This window comes from Columba livia, chromosome 7 (genome assembly GCF_036013475.1).
Source record: "Columba livia isolate bColLiv1 breed racing homer chromosome 7, bColLiv1.pat.W.v2, whole genome shotgun sequence".
Taxonomy (NCBI): domain Eukaryota; kingdom Metazoa; phylum Chordata; class Aves; order Columbiformes; family Columbidae; genus Columba; species Columba livia.
Window position 1 is genome coordinate 13,597,928 of NC_088608.1, and position 16,078 is coordinate 13,614,005.

General features: G+C 45.3%; 1 protein-coding gene across 5 annotated transcripts in view; it reads right to left on the minus strand.

The window, feature by feature from the left end:
* Positions 1–16,078, minus strand: part of MRAS (muscle RAS oncogene homolog) — a 41,593-nt gene that overhangs the window by 19,297 nt on the left and 6,218 nt on the right. The window lies entirely within an intron of this gene.

The following is a 16,078-nucleotide window of genomic DNA, read 5'->3' on the forward strand; positions in this document are numbered from 1 at the left end:
ACATGTGTGTGGAGAAAGAAGAGAGAGCCAATGCTGAACAGCCCATCTCAACACTGAACAGCAGTGATGGCTTATTTCAGAGAAGCCAGACGAGCAGTTTGGTACACATGCTGCAGAAGGGAGTGCCCTCCACCCACCTGCTGCACATGGGCTACCGCGATGCTCACTCCAATCACATGAACAATGAGTGGCCACCTCTCAAATTTGAAGGGCCACTGCATTTTCAGGGAGGTTTTCAGAGAGTAAAGAAATAAAATTAAAAAAAAATCCATCCTAATGATGAGGCTTAAGAGAGGGCAGTTGATTTCCTTGGCATCAGTTTTCTTGACACAAGCCATGCAGTGTGGGAGCAGCTGTGGCGACACTTTCTGCAGGCACCTGCTCCCATCCATTTTGGTTTTGCTTGGGCCCTTCAGGCTGCAGGTGCTGGCTGGGGTCAGAGCTGAGGAGGGACCAGCACTGTCCTGGACCACCTGCTCTGGGGAAGACTCCATAAACTGTCCGCATCCTGCTCTGTATCCCCACACTTCCCCACATGAGATTTTGGAGGCCTTCCCAATAACTGTAGGGATTTTTCTTCATTAAGAAGACAACTTTTAATTCTCTTGTTCTCAGAGACCATGAGCAAGGCTGTATGCTGCAGCTGGCCAGGGTGGTGCTTAGGAGCTGAGACTGCAGAGCTGCTGTGTGCATAGTACAAGTTGAGCCACCAACTAATATTTTATTTCAGCCTATAGTATAGTATATTTTTTTGCCCCAGAAATTCTTTCATTTTAATATTTTCAAAACAAAACATTTTGACTCTTCATTTCCAAAGAGGTCCAAAAGCCAAGTCGGACCATTTTTCAAACAGACAAAAGCATAACCCTCTGATGGTTTGATTTCATTTTGAAGAAGAAACACCAGACTTCCAAGTTAATTTTCTAGTTTCTCTAGTACCTTTCTCCTAAATCACTATTTTGGTTTAATCCAAATTATTGAACTATAAAAGCGCTTTCTTGGAGGTCCCATGTTCCTTACTGTATACTGGAGACCTCATCCTTTGAGAAAGGGCTTTTCACAGTCACTTCCCAGCTCTGCTAAACAGCTTTTCCCCACACTACACACTCACCTTCCCATGCATGCAGGCAAGTGCATGAAAGGAGACAAAAGAAAACCCATTGTGAACATTCGCATTTGAGTTTAACTTTTACTTATGGAAAAAAAATCCTCAGATCAAAGCAGCCTGCGGAATTTGAGCCATAATCTAAAATATAACCCCCTAAAACACTCAGTGTCAGCAGGTCACCTGAGGCATGCAGTAAGCACACCATTCAAACCATAGCAATGCCCAAAGACAATATCAAGATGATGAAACCTGAGTGATTCACTGTGTGCTTTTTCTGTTCACAAGGTGGTATAGGTAATGAGAACAAGGCTTCCTGGCTACTTCTTGCCTCTGATCACCATATCATAACCCAACTAGTGCCAGGAGAACACAACTCTTGGAGTTACATTCCTACTTACAGTCATAGCTCAATGTCAAAAGAGAAAAACCTTTGATTTTCTAAATGAGAGAATGTCCTTTCCTCCATCCTCCCCAGCACCACATTGTGCACGATAAAATACAGCTCGCATTTGAAGAACTTCTGTAAACACAGGAATAACTTCCCACGTGCATCATCTACATGTTGTGCTGCTTAAATGCCTTGACCTCTAATTAAGGTCACACACTGGCTATTTTTCCGTGAATCAAATTTGTTGGAATGGTCTTAGTTTCTCTAAAAAAAACCAACCAAACAAACAACAAAACCTGTACAAGGGAGAGAGAGGGTGATCACAGAGGAGGGATCACTGAGGCTTCTAATAACTGCCAAGGCCTCTTGTCCAGGTTGAGACGAGACAAAATTTTCAGACCAAGAAGAAACATGATCAAATATACTTGTTTCTAAACAATCTTTGGAGACATTCTTGAGAACAGCAAGAATTTCTACTTCAAGAAACAGCTGCTGGACGGGGAGAAGGAGACCAAACACCAGCTGAGCTCTCAACCAGTCTTATTGCAGGTCCTCATCATAATCTCAAGCAAAAGTTTCTTACCCCCATGTTTGAGAGAGTAAGCAATTTTCTCATATTTACAAGATCACAAATCAACAAGCAGAATCCTTGGCTGCGTAGAAACCTATGAATTTCAAGTAATGGCTAAAACTTTGTCCCCTCAAACACATTTGATGACAATTTTTTGCTTCGCTTGTGGCCAAGATTTCACCCCATCCTTCTTTACACAGCAGAGCTGCTCTGGCCGAGCAGTATGAAAGGCCAATTGTCACTGACATGATGGGGGACAGGCCACGGATGTGAAAACTGTACTCCGTTTGTGCACGATTTTTGACCTCATCACAAAACCACAAGCTACTGCTCAGCAGACAAGTGTTACATTTTCATTGACATTTAGTACCAGCCCCACTAACTCACTTCTAAGAAGCTTCAAGCTTATCTTGCATGAAATGCTCCCCAAAGTGCTAGGATAATATTTAGCCCATTATACAAACTGTGACTCTGCCCAACACACTTATGGGTTGAATCAGGACATTTGCTTCCCTTCATTTCCAGAAGTTTGGTCATACTGTATGTCTGTGCTACCAGACTGAGTATGATGTAGCCTGGGTAAAAACAGCAAGAATTGGAAAAAACAAAAAACAACCAAACAAGTCAGGCACTGTAGGCTGGTTGTTGAGTACAAGACCTCATATTTTAAGTAATGCTAGCATGAACAGATGCAAACTTCTACTGAATGTTAAAAGGGAGAGAGTTTAGACATTTCTGCAGGGCTGTTTCTACTCCACCAGCAGCTGCTGGCATGGCACTGTCCCAGGACACACTGCCCGGCTGGGCAAATGCCTGCTCTGTACTGTCCTCAGCACACTGCTAAAGGTCCCCTGCGGTGACAACTGCCACCAAACTGCCGTAATTCCACAAGCATTTGCTACACAGCGTCCTTGTGCACTGTGAAACTGAAAGACACACATGTCCTAAACCAGACAGCTACACATTTCCTCCAGAGAGCAGTAATGCTCACAGAAAAACTCCTCCCAACATGCAAGTACATGATGCAAACCCTCCAAAAGCCAAGTACATCAATCCCTCTACACCTTCACCTGCCCTGATAAGCAAAACAAGAAGACAGCTCATGCCTTGATGAGATTATAATCTAAACCAGCCAATAAATCAAACCTTAAAAACAACATATGTCACCTCATGGAAAACATTAAACTCTCCCAAAGGCGTGCAGAGCATCTGCGCTGGCTGGGTACATCACCATGGGCAAGTGCACAAGACTTGGGCTTACTTTCATGTGTTTTTTGGGAAGAGTACTGGCACAGTCCTCCTCAGATGGGAGCAAGAATAAGCGTGTTTTCTGGAGATCCAACTGAGAAAAACGAAGCACAGACGTTTTTATCTATTGTCTGAATACAAAGCAGTATGTGGTAATATGCTAATAAGCTCTGATGATAACCATCTTACAATTTATATAGTTGTTTATTTTGAAGAAGCCAAGAGAAGGATCCATACACTATGCTGACGAATGCCGCCAGGGTTCTGGTTAACTCACAGGAAGGAGGCTGATTTACACCCACATCTTCATCCACACCAATAAGATCTGTGTCCTGACAGCATAAGACAGTAATGCTGAGACAGTCAGAAATGTGGCTACTTCTGGGTAGACGGCAAGGAAAAAAGAGAAATGCTGACCCAAGAGTATCATTGAGGCTGAGCCTCCCCTGGAAAAAGGATTTCTTAGGGAGGCAGAATATACTATCCAAAACCATATTTACTTGTCTGGACATGGGGATAGAGTGGAAGAGCTGAGCCATCCCCTTGGAGTAGCCAAGTAATATAAAAACACCAAAGACAGGGAAATTCAGCTTAGTTTGTGTGACTGGACCACCAAACCCCAATGTGTCACCACAACTTATAGGCAGTATACCTAATCTCCACCCTCGTTGCAAAACTTGCCCTGAATGCAAGTGGGACAGATCTTGGCTTGTGTAAATCACTATAATTTCTGTTCACCTGAGAAGAGCTGTGGTCACATACCATAATAATAAAATCGACCCCAGCTATTTGATATTTGGTGTGCAAGTGCTCCTATCCCTGGTTCCAGCCCTGCTTTTCTGGCTGCACAGTTCCCATGGCAAAGCCATTACAGCAGGTAAACGAGCTCAGAATCAAGCCCTGGATTTGCAGGGGAAGTTGGTGCAATTAAAAGGAACTGTCTCCCTGACAGAGAAGTCCAGTATGACAGTGATTTATGGTTTCCATGGCAACACATGACACAAATTGCTTAATTCTGTTATGAAGCCTCAAGAAAAAGCTGCAGCAGGGTCTGTGTGGGAACCACCAGCTAGCTCCGTCCTCTTCTGCTGCTGCTCTCCAAAACTGACAACTTCAGGGAGCCTGCGGCTGCTACAACAGTAGGCTGAGATTTAGCATATACGTAGGAATATGAATGTATGCTGACCAATTCCATCAGCCCATGGCCAAAGGAATTTGTCTATCATCAGCTTGCTTTGGTCCGTAGATAGCTCTTCCCGTAAGTCCTGCCAGAGCTCTATGTAGCTGAAGACACCAACCTCACCTAAGGCCAAAGAAGACTATGAGCCACTAAGGCTGCCAACTACTCCTACGGTTGCAATTAATAATTTTTCCTCTAGCCACAGCTCACTCAATTACACCCTTTTACTGGGCCACTTTGCAAGCATTAGCAGCTCCATGCAATGCCTCTAGGGCTGAAACTCTGCAAGATCTGAACACTTCCCTCTCTCTTCCTCTTGCAGACTGCTGGCTGCAGCCACACAACTGCCAAGACACACCCAGAGACGCTCACCAGGTACCAAAATAGTTCAACCTTATGTGATCCAGGCAGTTCCTTAGACTGGGACCTACTGAGAACCCCTGAAACGTGGAACATGCCCTTTTAGGAGGCATGTTCCTCCCTTGAGTCATGCTGAACAGGACCAAATGAACTTCAGGAATTTCTCCCTCAAACAGGCAAAACCATGTCCCAAACCTTTAAAAGCCAAAGGACCTGTAAGTGTACGAACAACCACAGCCAACTGTGTATTTAATAAAGTTGATTAACTCTTAGCAGGTTTTCTCCAGTCTGTCAGATTTCCTGGCTGGTCAATGCCTGAAGAAGGATACAATGAGCAAAAGCAGGGCCACATGGAAGTCTTCAGTGGAAAGCCAGCATAGAAGAGATCTGTCATGTTAGAAGCCAAAGCGAAATTTCAACTCTCTGAGGTTTTCTAATAAGGAGGATCCTGCCAGGTGAGAATGCTTGCAATTCCCATCAGCTTCCAGAAGATCTGATGGAACCCAGCACCTGGCAAGACCTGCCCCGGAGATTACAGGCATTTCCTTCTGAAGCAGTGATCAAGGCACCATCAGATCGGTACTAAAGAAGAGAAAAAAATAAGTCATAAAACAACTGTTGTTTAAAAATAAAATCCTCAGCTCAGCAATAAAGAGTTGCAACTGGTTAGATTTTGAATTTGGGGGATGTAGCTGCAGGTCCTGGAAGTGGCCTCATGGATTCTCCTCCAGTGCAGAAAGATGCTTGTACCCCTCAGGCTGCACTCCCTGAACTCCTCACTGGCTTCCTGTGCCAGCCAGACCTTTTCTCCTTTTTAAGCCAAGATCATATCGCCTCCCCCATCGCACAGATGCTGCTCAGATTTACTGTAAGAGAAAGAAAATGCACCGGGGGAGTAATAAAACACTTGAGATTCACACAAAAGGCAGCTAAAGGCAGTAGCTGCTTGATGAATACTTGGTAGTTATTTCTGGAAACATGGAATTATAGCGTGAACAAATAATAATAATAAAAAACCACGTCACTGGAAATTGCTTGGATGGTAGGCAGCCTCCTGTCTCTCCCCCTTGCGAATCCTTAAGCGGTAAGAAGGAGACCTTGCTGTAGCACTGAGCAGCAGCTTTCCCATGGCCAGGCTGGGCTTGGGGGCTCATTCATATTTACTTGGAAGCATGTGCTTTTCGTGTGTCCTGATCTGTGTGTAAATGTAGCACAGCATGAGTCAATCATATTGACAAATATCATTCAAAACGAACTCTGCTTCCCTCTCCCAACTCCTCCTCCACCTCCCACAACTCCATTAATCTTCAGCCTGTTCCTCTTGCTGATGTAGTGCCCTTTTCAAAATACGTAAGAAGATTTCTCTCACTCTGACAAGCCAACACTCAGATGCAAAAGCCAGATTATTATTTTTTTTTTAATTAAAAACAATACATAAGTCAGATATAGGTCATCTGCAGAGCTACAGCACTGCTGCTACCAGTTTTGTAGGAGAATACAGATATGCAACCAGAAAGCAGCTACATGAGAGCCATACCTATATTTCTCAGGTCTCGATTCAACCTGTATGGTTTCCAGTTTAGGGGTGTACACTGGGGGTTGATCCAAGCCTTTTGCCAAGGTGTTAAATGAGAGCATCTCTGCACATTAGACTGGAGGCTGAGGAAGAGGATGGCTCAACTATTTTTTCTTCCATCACTTCTTGCGTGTTTAAATCCACCATCCCTTTCCTTACTCATTTATTTTCAAAGCTCTCGGGAGACATCGCAGCAAGACAGATTCCTGTATCACTCTTGAAAATTCTTTGCTAGTGAGTGCAGGAATGCCTCTCCTATGTTATCATGGAACTGATGAAGCTGACCTAAACATACTCCAGCAAACAATCAGATAGCCAAGATGTTCCCCTGCCCTGCCCAGCCAGAGATAACACGAGAACAAATTTACAGTGGAGGAAACAGCTTTGAATTCCAATAGCTGCCCTTCCTGCTTGTACAATCCCTGGAAATGGGCAGCTTCCCTCTTCCACAGCCCAGCCGGCTGACACACCAATGAAAAGACCCCAAATCCACTGCCCTGGGTGGTTTTGCTGCTCTTACACTGCTTAGTGAGCTTTCCAAAGCAACAGCCCAGAGCTGCAGCAGGCCTGTTCACAGCCAGATGTTCTGCTGCCTGCACGTGGCCTTACTGCTGGCAATGCAGCCAGATGTACATGGCACAGCCAGGTGTTCATGGCACAGCCAGGTGTTCATGGCACAGCCCTCCTGGACTTCGCTAGCATCACCCTGGGCAAGCAGAGAGGTCCAGGTGCCAAATTCGTGCATCACAGCGTGGAGCTGGGGGGGTGTATCCTAAGCAGCACCAAGAACGGCCCAGCATGGACTATCCTCACGGCTCCACCCTGCCTTCCACAGCAGGACCCCACATCCCCCTGCCAAAACAAAGGGTGCTCAATAGTACCCTGACCACATTGTGCACCTATGTGCCACCCGGCTCCTTGATGGCTCATTGCGCTATGGTCTTATGGACATCGTGCCATGCACAGGGCAAGCATGGCTGAGCCAGCTCACAGACTTCATGGCACCTATGGATGCTTTGGAGATGGTTTATGGATAGAAAGGGTACAGGGCCATCTCATTCCAGTCACCCTCCCGCAAATCAATCAATACATTTCGCTCCAAGTTTGTCTTCCACTCAGGCTCAATTTGGTATTTAATGCTTTTTACATATCCAGTGTTGCTACTGGATGTCTTTCAGGATGTAAATGGCTTTTTAAAGACTCCCTTCCCTCCTGGCAAACACACTTTGCATCTCCAGGTAGCTGTAAAGAGCTGAAGCCTGTGAAAGTCCCTGGTAACAGCATTTCCATGCAGAGATAGGTGAATCCCATCAAGTCTCAGGCTGATGCTCCCTCTCTTGAGGCAGATGGAGGAGGGTGAGAAGAGTGGGGATCTCCAGGCTATTTCCAAAACGTGTGCTCTACTGCAAATCTTCTCCAAAACTTGCCTCATGACTATGTCCTTCCTAGGCAAAAAGACTATTGCTGTCCATATGCTATGGAAAAACAGAAAGATTGCACATTCCCTCTCTGCATCACCACTCCTTGGAATTACCTGTGAGCTATGAAGCAGCACAGATGTTTCTACAACACTTCTACATCCCAGGTCACCGGGCAGGCTTGTAGGACTCTGCCAATTTTCCCAGGCTGATGGGTTGAGGAGAGTCCTCCTGGTGCCCCACAGCTCATGTAGTACTCACCTACAAGCAAAGAACAGTGCAGAGAGTTCTAGTCTGTGATGCTGGAGCTCTAGTAGAGCTTTGCGAGCATGGACTTCAGAAGATGAAGGAACAGCCATCTTCCAGGCTTACCATCTTCCAGGTTTACTCAGACAGGCACCTGGCAAATTTTAGGTAGACTCTACATCCCAGAATGATGCAGGAGGCTATTTTCCAGGCATTTCCCAGGTCTGTGTCATTACTCTGCAACTTGGAAGACTCCAAGATCTCATCACTGGCCCAGGACACCTAACAGTCATTTTTTCCAGGCTTGTTAGAAAGTCTGCCAAGACCACGTGCTTCTTATTTATGTACAACATGCTGGGGAGGTGACTCCGTACTTGGCAAATCCAATGGGCTTGTCTGAAAGAGGAGTGTGGGGAGAGCTCGGGGCCAGGTACTGGGGTGAGGAGAAGGAAGGGGGCTGCGTGGCCCCTGCTCTGCCCCAGTCACGGCAGCCCACATCTGCATGAGACCACAGCATCCCCATGATCCCATCTGAGGACAGGGTACACATACACCACCAGTACCCCAGCCACGTGCCAGGGCAGCCCCGACACCTCTTCTCAGCCCTTCTCTTTGGTAAGCTGTGTGGCTGTCTGCTCCTTCCCTGCTGCCCTCCTTCTGCTCCCTGCCAGCCTGCGCAAGCCTTCCCAGTAGTAAACACACACCTTGACACTCAGAGCAGTGGGACACTGGCCAAACCACCCTTCAGGAACAGAGTTTACCCAAGCATGACTCAAGTCCTCCCTCTATGGAGTGCATTCACCCTGTCAGGACTGGAGAGAGGCATCCCATGAGGACACTCCTTCAGAAAAGATTTACTGGGGTCCCAGCTGGTGCTGCTTAGCACCTGCGGCTTTGCTTTTGGATGCTCAAGTTTCTTCTCAGATGTCATGAGTGGATGATTCCATATATCAGAGAGCAGCAGCCGAAAATCAACACATCTTTGAAAACACCCTATGGGTTAGTTGACCCAACTCCAGATGCCTGTGGTCACCCCTCACACCCCAGTTTCGGCACAGACCTGCATCAGGATATTCTAGGTCTCTTCCTTCTATGCTCAGTCTACACCCTATGCCTCAACTTCTAAGTCATTCAACTTGCAGCAGCGTGGGAGGGTATATATGTACATTCATTAACACTTCCATTATGCCCCGTGGTTTGGCAGGTGGTGCTGCATTATGGATTTAAACAGTGCCAGCAAGTGAGTCTACAGCACTTCGCTGCATTAGCATGCTATGGCAAATCATACCTCAAAAGCGTTTTGTACTCTTGTGAAGCACCTCCAATGAACGAGGCAACAGCAAGGCTCCAACCACCACCACCTCTGTGCATCACATCAGAAACTCACAACCTCAGGAAAAGACAAACCCCCTCAAAAATCAACTACCATTTGAGAAAAAAGAAGAAATAAAAGAAAAAGCAACATCAGAGTCTCTCCCCAGTTAAAGGAAAAAGGAAAGGCACACCCTCCGCTGCCATTGCCACAAAGCATTTTTCACACACAACAAACAATAACAACTTATGCTTTTGCCCTATAAACTGGCACTAGCATTCACATGGAAGAAACACACCACACACGGTTATAATAATTTCAGAAGTTCAGCCTTGAAGGTACTCAGCCTCCCAGTGACCCACGCCAAACATGATGCCTTCTGTTTAATCACTGGGCTGGCACTAACAGATTTCTAGAAACCATGCAGTCATATTCCCTGAGGGGATGCTGTTCCACAGGGATGAGGAGATGTGCTGGGCTACACCCAACCCACCCAGGAGCTCCATCCCTGCAATGATGTGGACAACAAACACACCATGTGGTATTGGCAGAGGGGAGGATAAGGACCTCTGATGGGTGCTTATGTTTATCTAGAGGATAAAACATTGGTTAAACACAAAGATTACTGCATTTCTCAACATTTATTGAGGTTTTTCCTTAAGTGTGAGTGGTTCTACATGCATTAGTACCGAGCACTGGCTCCCACAGAGATTCTGGACCTCTGCTTCACCCAGGCAATGGGAAGGGTTGTTTTACAGGTAAGAACACACACAAACTGAACTGAACAAAGCAAAGTAACCGGACAAAGTTTCTGAGTCTAGACTCCAGAGGTTAAGTCAAGAGATACTTTCAAAGAAGAAACCCTGGTCCTCGATTAGTTCTTCCAGAGCATCGTTTTGGTTCAACTACTCTGATGTCCTGTCTGAACAGGTTTCCTTGCTCAGATTCTCCCGAGTTTCAATCCCCTACAGACCTTGGATGAGTAGGTTCAAAAAGATAGTTATACTCTACCATCAGAGTCCAGGAAGATCTGTTTTATTTTCTTCCATCCACCACATGGCCATGAAGTACAGCTATCCTACTGTGAAGTCACAACAGAGTCAAGACATCAAGGTCTTTTCTCAAAAATAGTGGAATGCAGCATTGTCTTCCTCTGACCTCATGGTACATCTCATATGCCATTCCTATGCCTGTATAGTGCCATCATTTTTAAACACCAAGAAGAGAGATGCTAGCCTTAGTCTTGGCAACTCAGGTACATTTCTCATATTTTAAATATCAGTCTCACAGAAAGACAAGAAATTTAAATTTGGCCGTTCTTTGAACTGCTGAGTTTTCCTTAAGCGACATTGACTCCACATAGGGGTCTTTTTCATATGCTTCAGTATATTCAAAAACACCGCAAAAATAAAATTTGAACCTGAAGACAACCATAGATATCCTCATGTTTTATCTTAACCTTGTGAGCTATAACACAACATCAGATGGTTTACCCTGGTGGTGTCCTGACATGTTTCTGCATATAAAATTCTCTCTATTAAAAGCACAGATAGAGATGGAATGGATTGCAGCACTTGGAAAAAAAAAAAAAAAAAGCCCCAAAGCATTAAAGGTTGGTAAGGGACAAGATTACTTTCATCCTGCCACAGCATGTTTCAATTTAACCACTGCATCTCTCAGCACTTTTGGTTCATATTCTTTTACCACACAGAGACACAAGTTTGGTATACGCCCGGCCTTACGAAGGGGAAATGATATTTTGGGTCATCAGCTCCACCCACCATGTCCACCCACCCCATGGCTTGATAAGACTTTTGAAGTGAACCGGTCTCAAACAGGAGCGAGAGCACACTGCCTGGGCTCAGGAGGGCTTGGGGAGCTGGAGAATGAGGTTGGGAGGCATTTCGGGAGCTTGTCAGGGCCAAGAGGCTTCGTCAGCAAGTCCCTCACCTCCCGTTGCCTGCGAGGACCTTCTGCCCCACCACAGAGGCTACCAGGCACCTCCTCACCTCCTGACCCAGCTCCTTGTTCACCACCTCCAAGGTGCCAGACTCCCACCCGCTGCCTGAGTTCAGCAACTCTTCACCATTTTAGCTAGATGACTCCTCTTTGTCCCTTCCACCTCTCAGGCAGACCCATCCACCTCTTTGTAAGCCTTCCCAGGCCCAGGCAAATCACAACTACTTTTATTTTTCTACATTTTTTTCTTCCCCCAAAGAGATGAGGCAAATTGACTTCCAAACCAGAGAATTGCTCCCAGTGTTTCGTGCAGCAAAAGGATTTATTCTTATGCTGCACAAAAACCAAACAGATGCTTTAATGGAGGATAGCCTGAAAACAGGATTTCTCTGCTTTGCTTCAACAACCTAACATTCATTCCTATATTCTTGTGAGGCTGGTATGTAAACAACAGGGAGTAACTTGCTGTGCTCAGGAGACCTTAGAAAAAGAGTTGTATTTCTCTGCCCTCCCAGATCCAGTAAGTCATCCTCCTGAGGTTCAGAGACTTTCTGAAACTCATAATTTAAAAATCCAAGGATTAAAAATAGGTTGCTGGAGATCTTTACCAACAGAAAAGTATATTGAAATTGTTCCATTATTTAATAATTCAAATCCCAGATGCTTAATTAAACAGACTTGCTACACGGTAAAGAGAATAAGAAACCATATATTCCCTTAGTTAACTTTGGTGATTATCACGAAAGACTTTTCACACTCCATGGGTGTTCACTCCAAGTCAAACTTTTGAAGACAGACTTGACACTCCACAGGTAAATCTCATGTAACAAAACACTCGCTGCTCACAGGACAGGGGTGATGCAGCATCTTATCAGCATCTCTGTGCCACATGGGGCCATTCTGCAGAATCCGCAAAGGAAATTATGCTCAGCAGAGCATTTTAACACAGAATCCCGTATCTTTTCAGACCAGACCAAACCTCAAGAAAAGCAAATGGTCTGCTCAGCTCCTCATGCTATTTTGCCTGTTTGGAGATTTAATTTGAAAGCATCCACAGCATGTGGAGGAAACAGAGAAGTCTTTTCTTCCAGTGCTCCACCCTTGAGCTACAAAATGTTTTCTGAGGGAAGAGCTGCAAGTACTCATTCAAGTCCATTTCCTTGGTATGGCTCATTGTAACCTTCAGACTTTTAATCCAGTGCTACAATCCCACACCAGCTATTACCAAGGCCTCTTCAGGTGGAAGTGAAGAAGGGCATGCACAGGATGGGCTCAGGCAATACCTGCCTCGTTCTCCAAGGATGGTTATGTCAGATGTAGACCTGGGTACCTTGCTAGGCAGGTACCTAACAGCAAGATCATGCGCTGCTCTGAGAGCTACAGACGCAATACTTCATGCTGCACTGTTGTTTCACAAAAACAACTCACAACAGCTCGGGGTTTTGCCAGAACACTGGGGCATGTCTTCTCCTCCTCCTTCTCCAAGGTTAGCTGGGGACTTTTGTCCCCACAAACACCAGCAGCCATCATACCAACCCCCAGCCTGCAGCTTGTCAGTGAACACTCCTGAGCTGAAGGGATTCCTTCAGTGATCTTCCTCTTCCCAGTTCAACACCCCACAAAACAAGCTCTGTGAATGCCCTTGATGACTGTTTCTGGGATTGAGGGCTGGGTACCGAATAACTTCTTCCCTATGACTCCTACTTCATAGATAGATATCCCCCTACCCAGCAAGTCTTGTACTTAACAGTGGTGGCACTAATACTTCCATACCAAGTATTACACAAGACATCAGCTACATACTATTTTCTGAAGATCACAATCTCTACTAAATTGCCAGCTGCCTATGCAGACCACTCAAGAGCTATTTGGGTATGTTAAGTACGATGACAGAGATGATAACAGTGTCTAGATGTGCCTGAAAGATTAAATTCCATCTGCATCTTGTTACTTTTTGTCATTTCATACCTTTTTGGAGTCTTTCTATGTCACAACAACCAACTCGTAAAGAGCTTCTACACAGGCTCACAAACTTAGAGAACAAAATCCTCTAAATGCTTTTTGGATGATCAGGTGCCTGGAGACATGCTACAGTGGATGTTTTACTAGCCCTTTAAGTGGGAAGACCAGTTCAAGAAAAAAATGGATGGGCTTCCCACTGCACCAGTGTCCATTAACATCCTTTTAAATTGGGTTGGGTGGGTCTTTGTTGCAGCTATTGTATCTCAGACTCACCATTAGGCTTTGTGCTTCCAGCAATGCAAATAAGAGATCTGTATTCAAAAGCTTTTCAGTCCCTCTTAGATTTTCAAGATGAGCATGTATTTGTTTTCGAAAACCAGAACCAACCTTATCCAATCACAGCCTTTTCTGTTTTCCAGTGCACTCCTCAAAAATATATTGAAGGAAGTTAAACATACTCATTTTCATACCGATATGACCAATTCTTAAAAACAAACAAACAAGCCAACCCAAAACCACAACAAAACAGAACAAAAAGCCCACTAAACCCGAAGACTTCACTTTAATAATTATTTTCTGCTCACTTTGAAAACTCTTCCTCTCAACTAAGTGGTCAAAAGAGAGGAGCTGCAGAGCACCTTGTTGTTACCCAATTTGCATTTCTGGGCACACCACACTGTCTGGGTTTGTTCACTGTGAGTTGTCTCCATCCTCTGTTGTTGACCCACCCAGCAGTGAAATCGCAGTCCCTGTCCTTTGTCTGCCTGTGACTGGAGCTGAGCCACGGTGGCAAGCAGACACTTGGAAAGCTGAATTCACTGGCACTCTTAAACAGAATGCTCTCAGTAAGAAACTTTAAATTAAAAAAAATTCTAACAAAAACTGACACTTGCTCTTCATAATTAAGTGCAAGCCAACTGAATTACTGTGAAGACAGGCCACAGACGAAAGCATCCAAACCCTGGCATCCCTGTGTCCCTAGCAGGCTCTGAAAGAAGAGCTCTAGCAGCTTGTAGTGCAGCAGACCCTGACTTACTGCTCTTTCACTGAATCATAATAGAATCATTTTGGTTGGAAGAGACACTCAGGATCAAGCTTTGGGAATCCAGCTCTTGTAGAGGTGCAGGCAGAGGTTGAGAGGTGCCCAGGCTCCATCTGCTCCCACTCAGGGTGCAGGTACCAGCTCACGTGAAGCTGCAGGCACAGCTTGGAAGGCACAGGGACATTCCTCCCAGCTACCACCCAGGTGTGACTCTCCAGCAGTGGAGCAGTGACTATGGGTAGGGTGAGATCTCTGTTGCAGCTCCGCACCAAGCCCAGGGAAAGCTGACAGCATTGAGCACTTCCAGGTTTTTCATGAAGAGTATTTCACTGTATCCAGCACAAGGTATACCACGCAGGCCGTGAACGAGGCACAGCATGACTTATAGCTGACTTCAGTGGGCTTTAGTTTGATCCGTAAATCCTCCAGACACTTCACAAGAGTGTTGCTCAGCTCCTGCTGCCTACAGCCTCACAAGAGGTAGACATAAATACTTCACATTAGCATAGCTCCCCATGACTCATTTTTTTCTCCCTTTTAAATATAGCATCCTATAAATGTGGATACATTCTGAGCAATAAAACTCATATTGTTACTGTTTACTATGCAACCAAGCAAAAAAAAATTCCCCCTGCCAACTCTGCAACAGCTTTGTCCCCCAGACCCAAAAGACTGGTGCCCCTCATGAGGCTGGCATGGAGCGAAGGCAGCTCCACTCTGCTAGGGAGCACAGAGACACAGTGTAGTGGCAGCAGATGTGGAGCCAGCAGCTGGGCAGAAGGGTTCATCATCAACCCAGCCACTTACATCAACTTTATTAAAAAGAGCAGAGCTGGCTCTGGGCACAGGAAAAGCAGGGATTTGCCCAGAAGAGCGGATTTTCAATAGCTGTGAAGCAGCCTTTGTCAGCATTGGAGAAGACAGGCTTGCTGAAGAAGTGGTGTTGGCATCTCTAGCTGGGGGATGCTTCCTATTCTCCATCTTCCCTCTGACATACATCATCTTCCTCTCTCCATCAACACACTTTACTTTCTTCATTAGAAAGGCCAAATCCCACCTTGTCCAGCCAAAGAAATACCCTAAGCTGCCTCAGAAGCACTGAGAAGGAACCTGATGGGAAGAACATGGACCAGAGCTTGATGGTTTTCGCAGGAATTGAGACCTGGTTTCAGCACCCTCCTGCCTGTCCTGCTCCAGATTTCCCTGCATGATCCTGTGTGCTCTGTTTAGCTTTAGTGAATATTCCAGTTCCCCAGCTGTACAAGTGAGATAAATAGTAGGTCCCTATCTTGCAGGTATGTTACAAAATAAACAGATTTTGCATTACAAGTGTTACAGGAATGCTTTAAAAATTGTACAAGTACCAAGAATTATCCAGCACTGCTCAAAAAGAAACCTAAGATTGATAGCAAATTAGTCTTACCTATACAAACATAAGTACTAAGGTATGCAAGACTCCTTTCTTAGTTTATCTGTTTCTTCTGATAACCATGTTTGCCTTGGTGACTCAAAATATTCCAGTCACAAGTTGTTTGAATTCAGTGCACCAGATGGTGTCTGGAGAAATGTATGTTTTGCTCTGTCTACAGTGATGGCCGAGACATCAGTCATCCTCCTCTCTGTCCTAAAGACATAGCTGAAAATACATGTTCACATACATCCTGCTGTCAGGTTACTGAAGAATAGACATTTTCACATCTTGGACCTC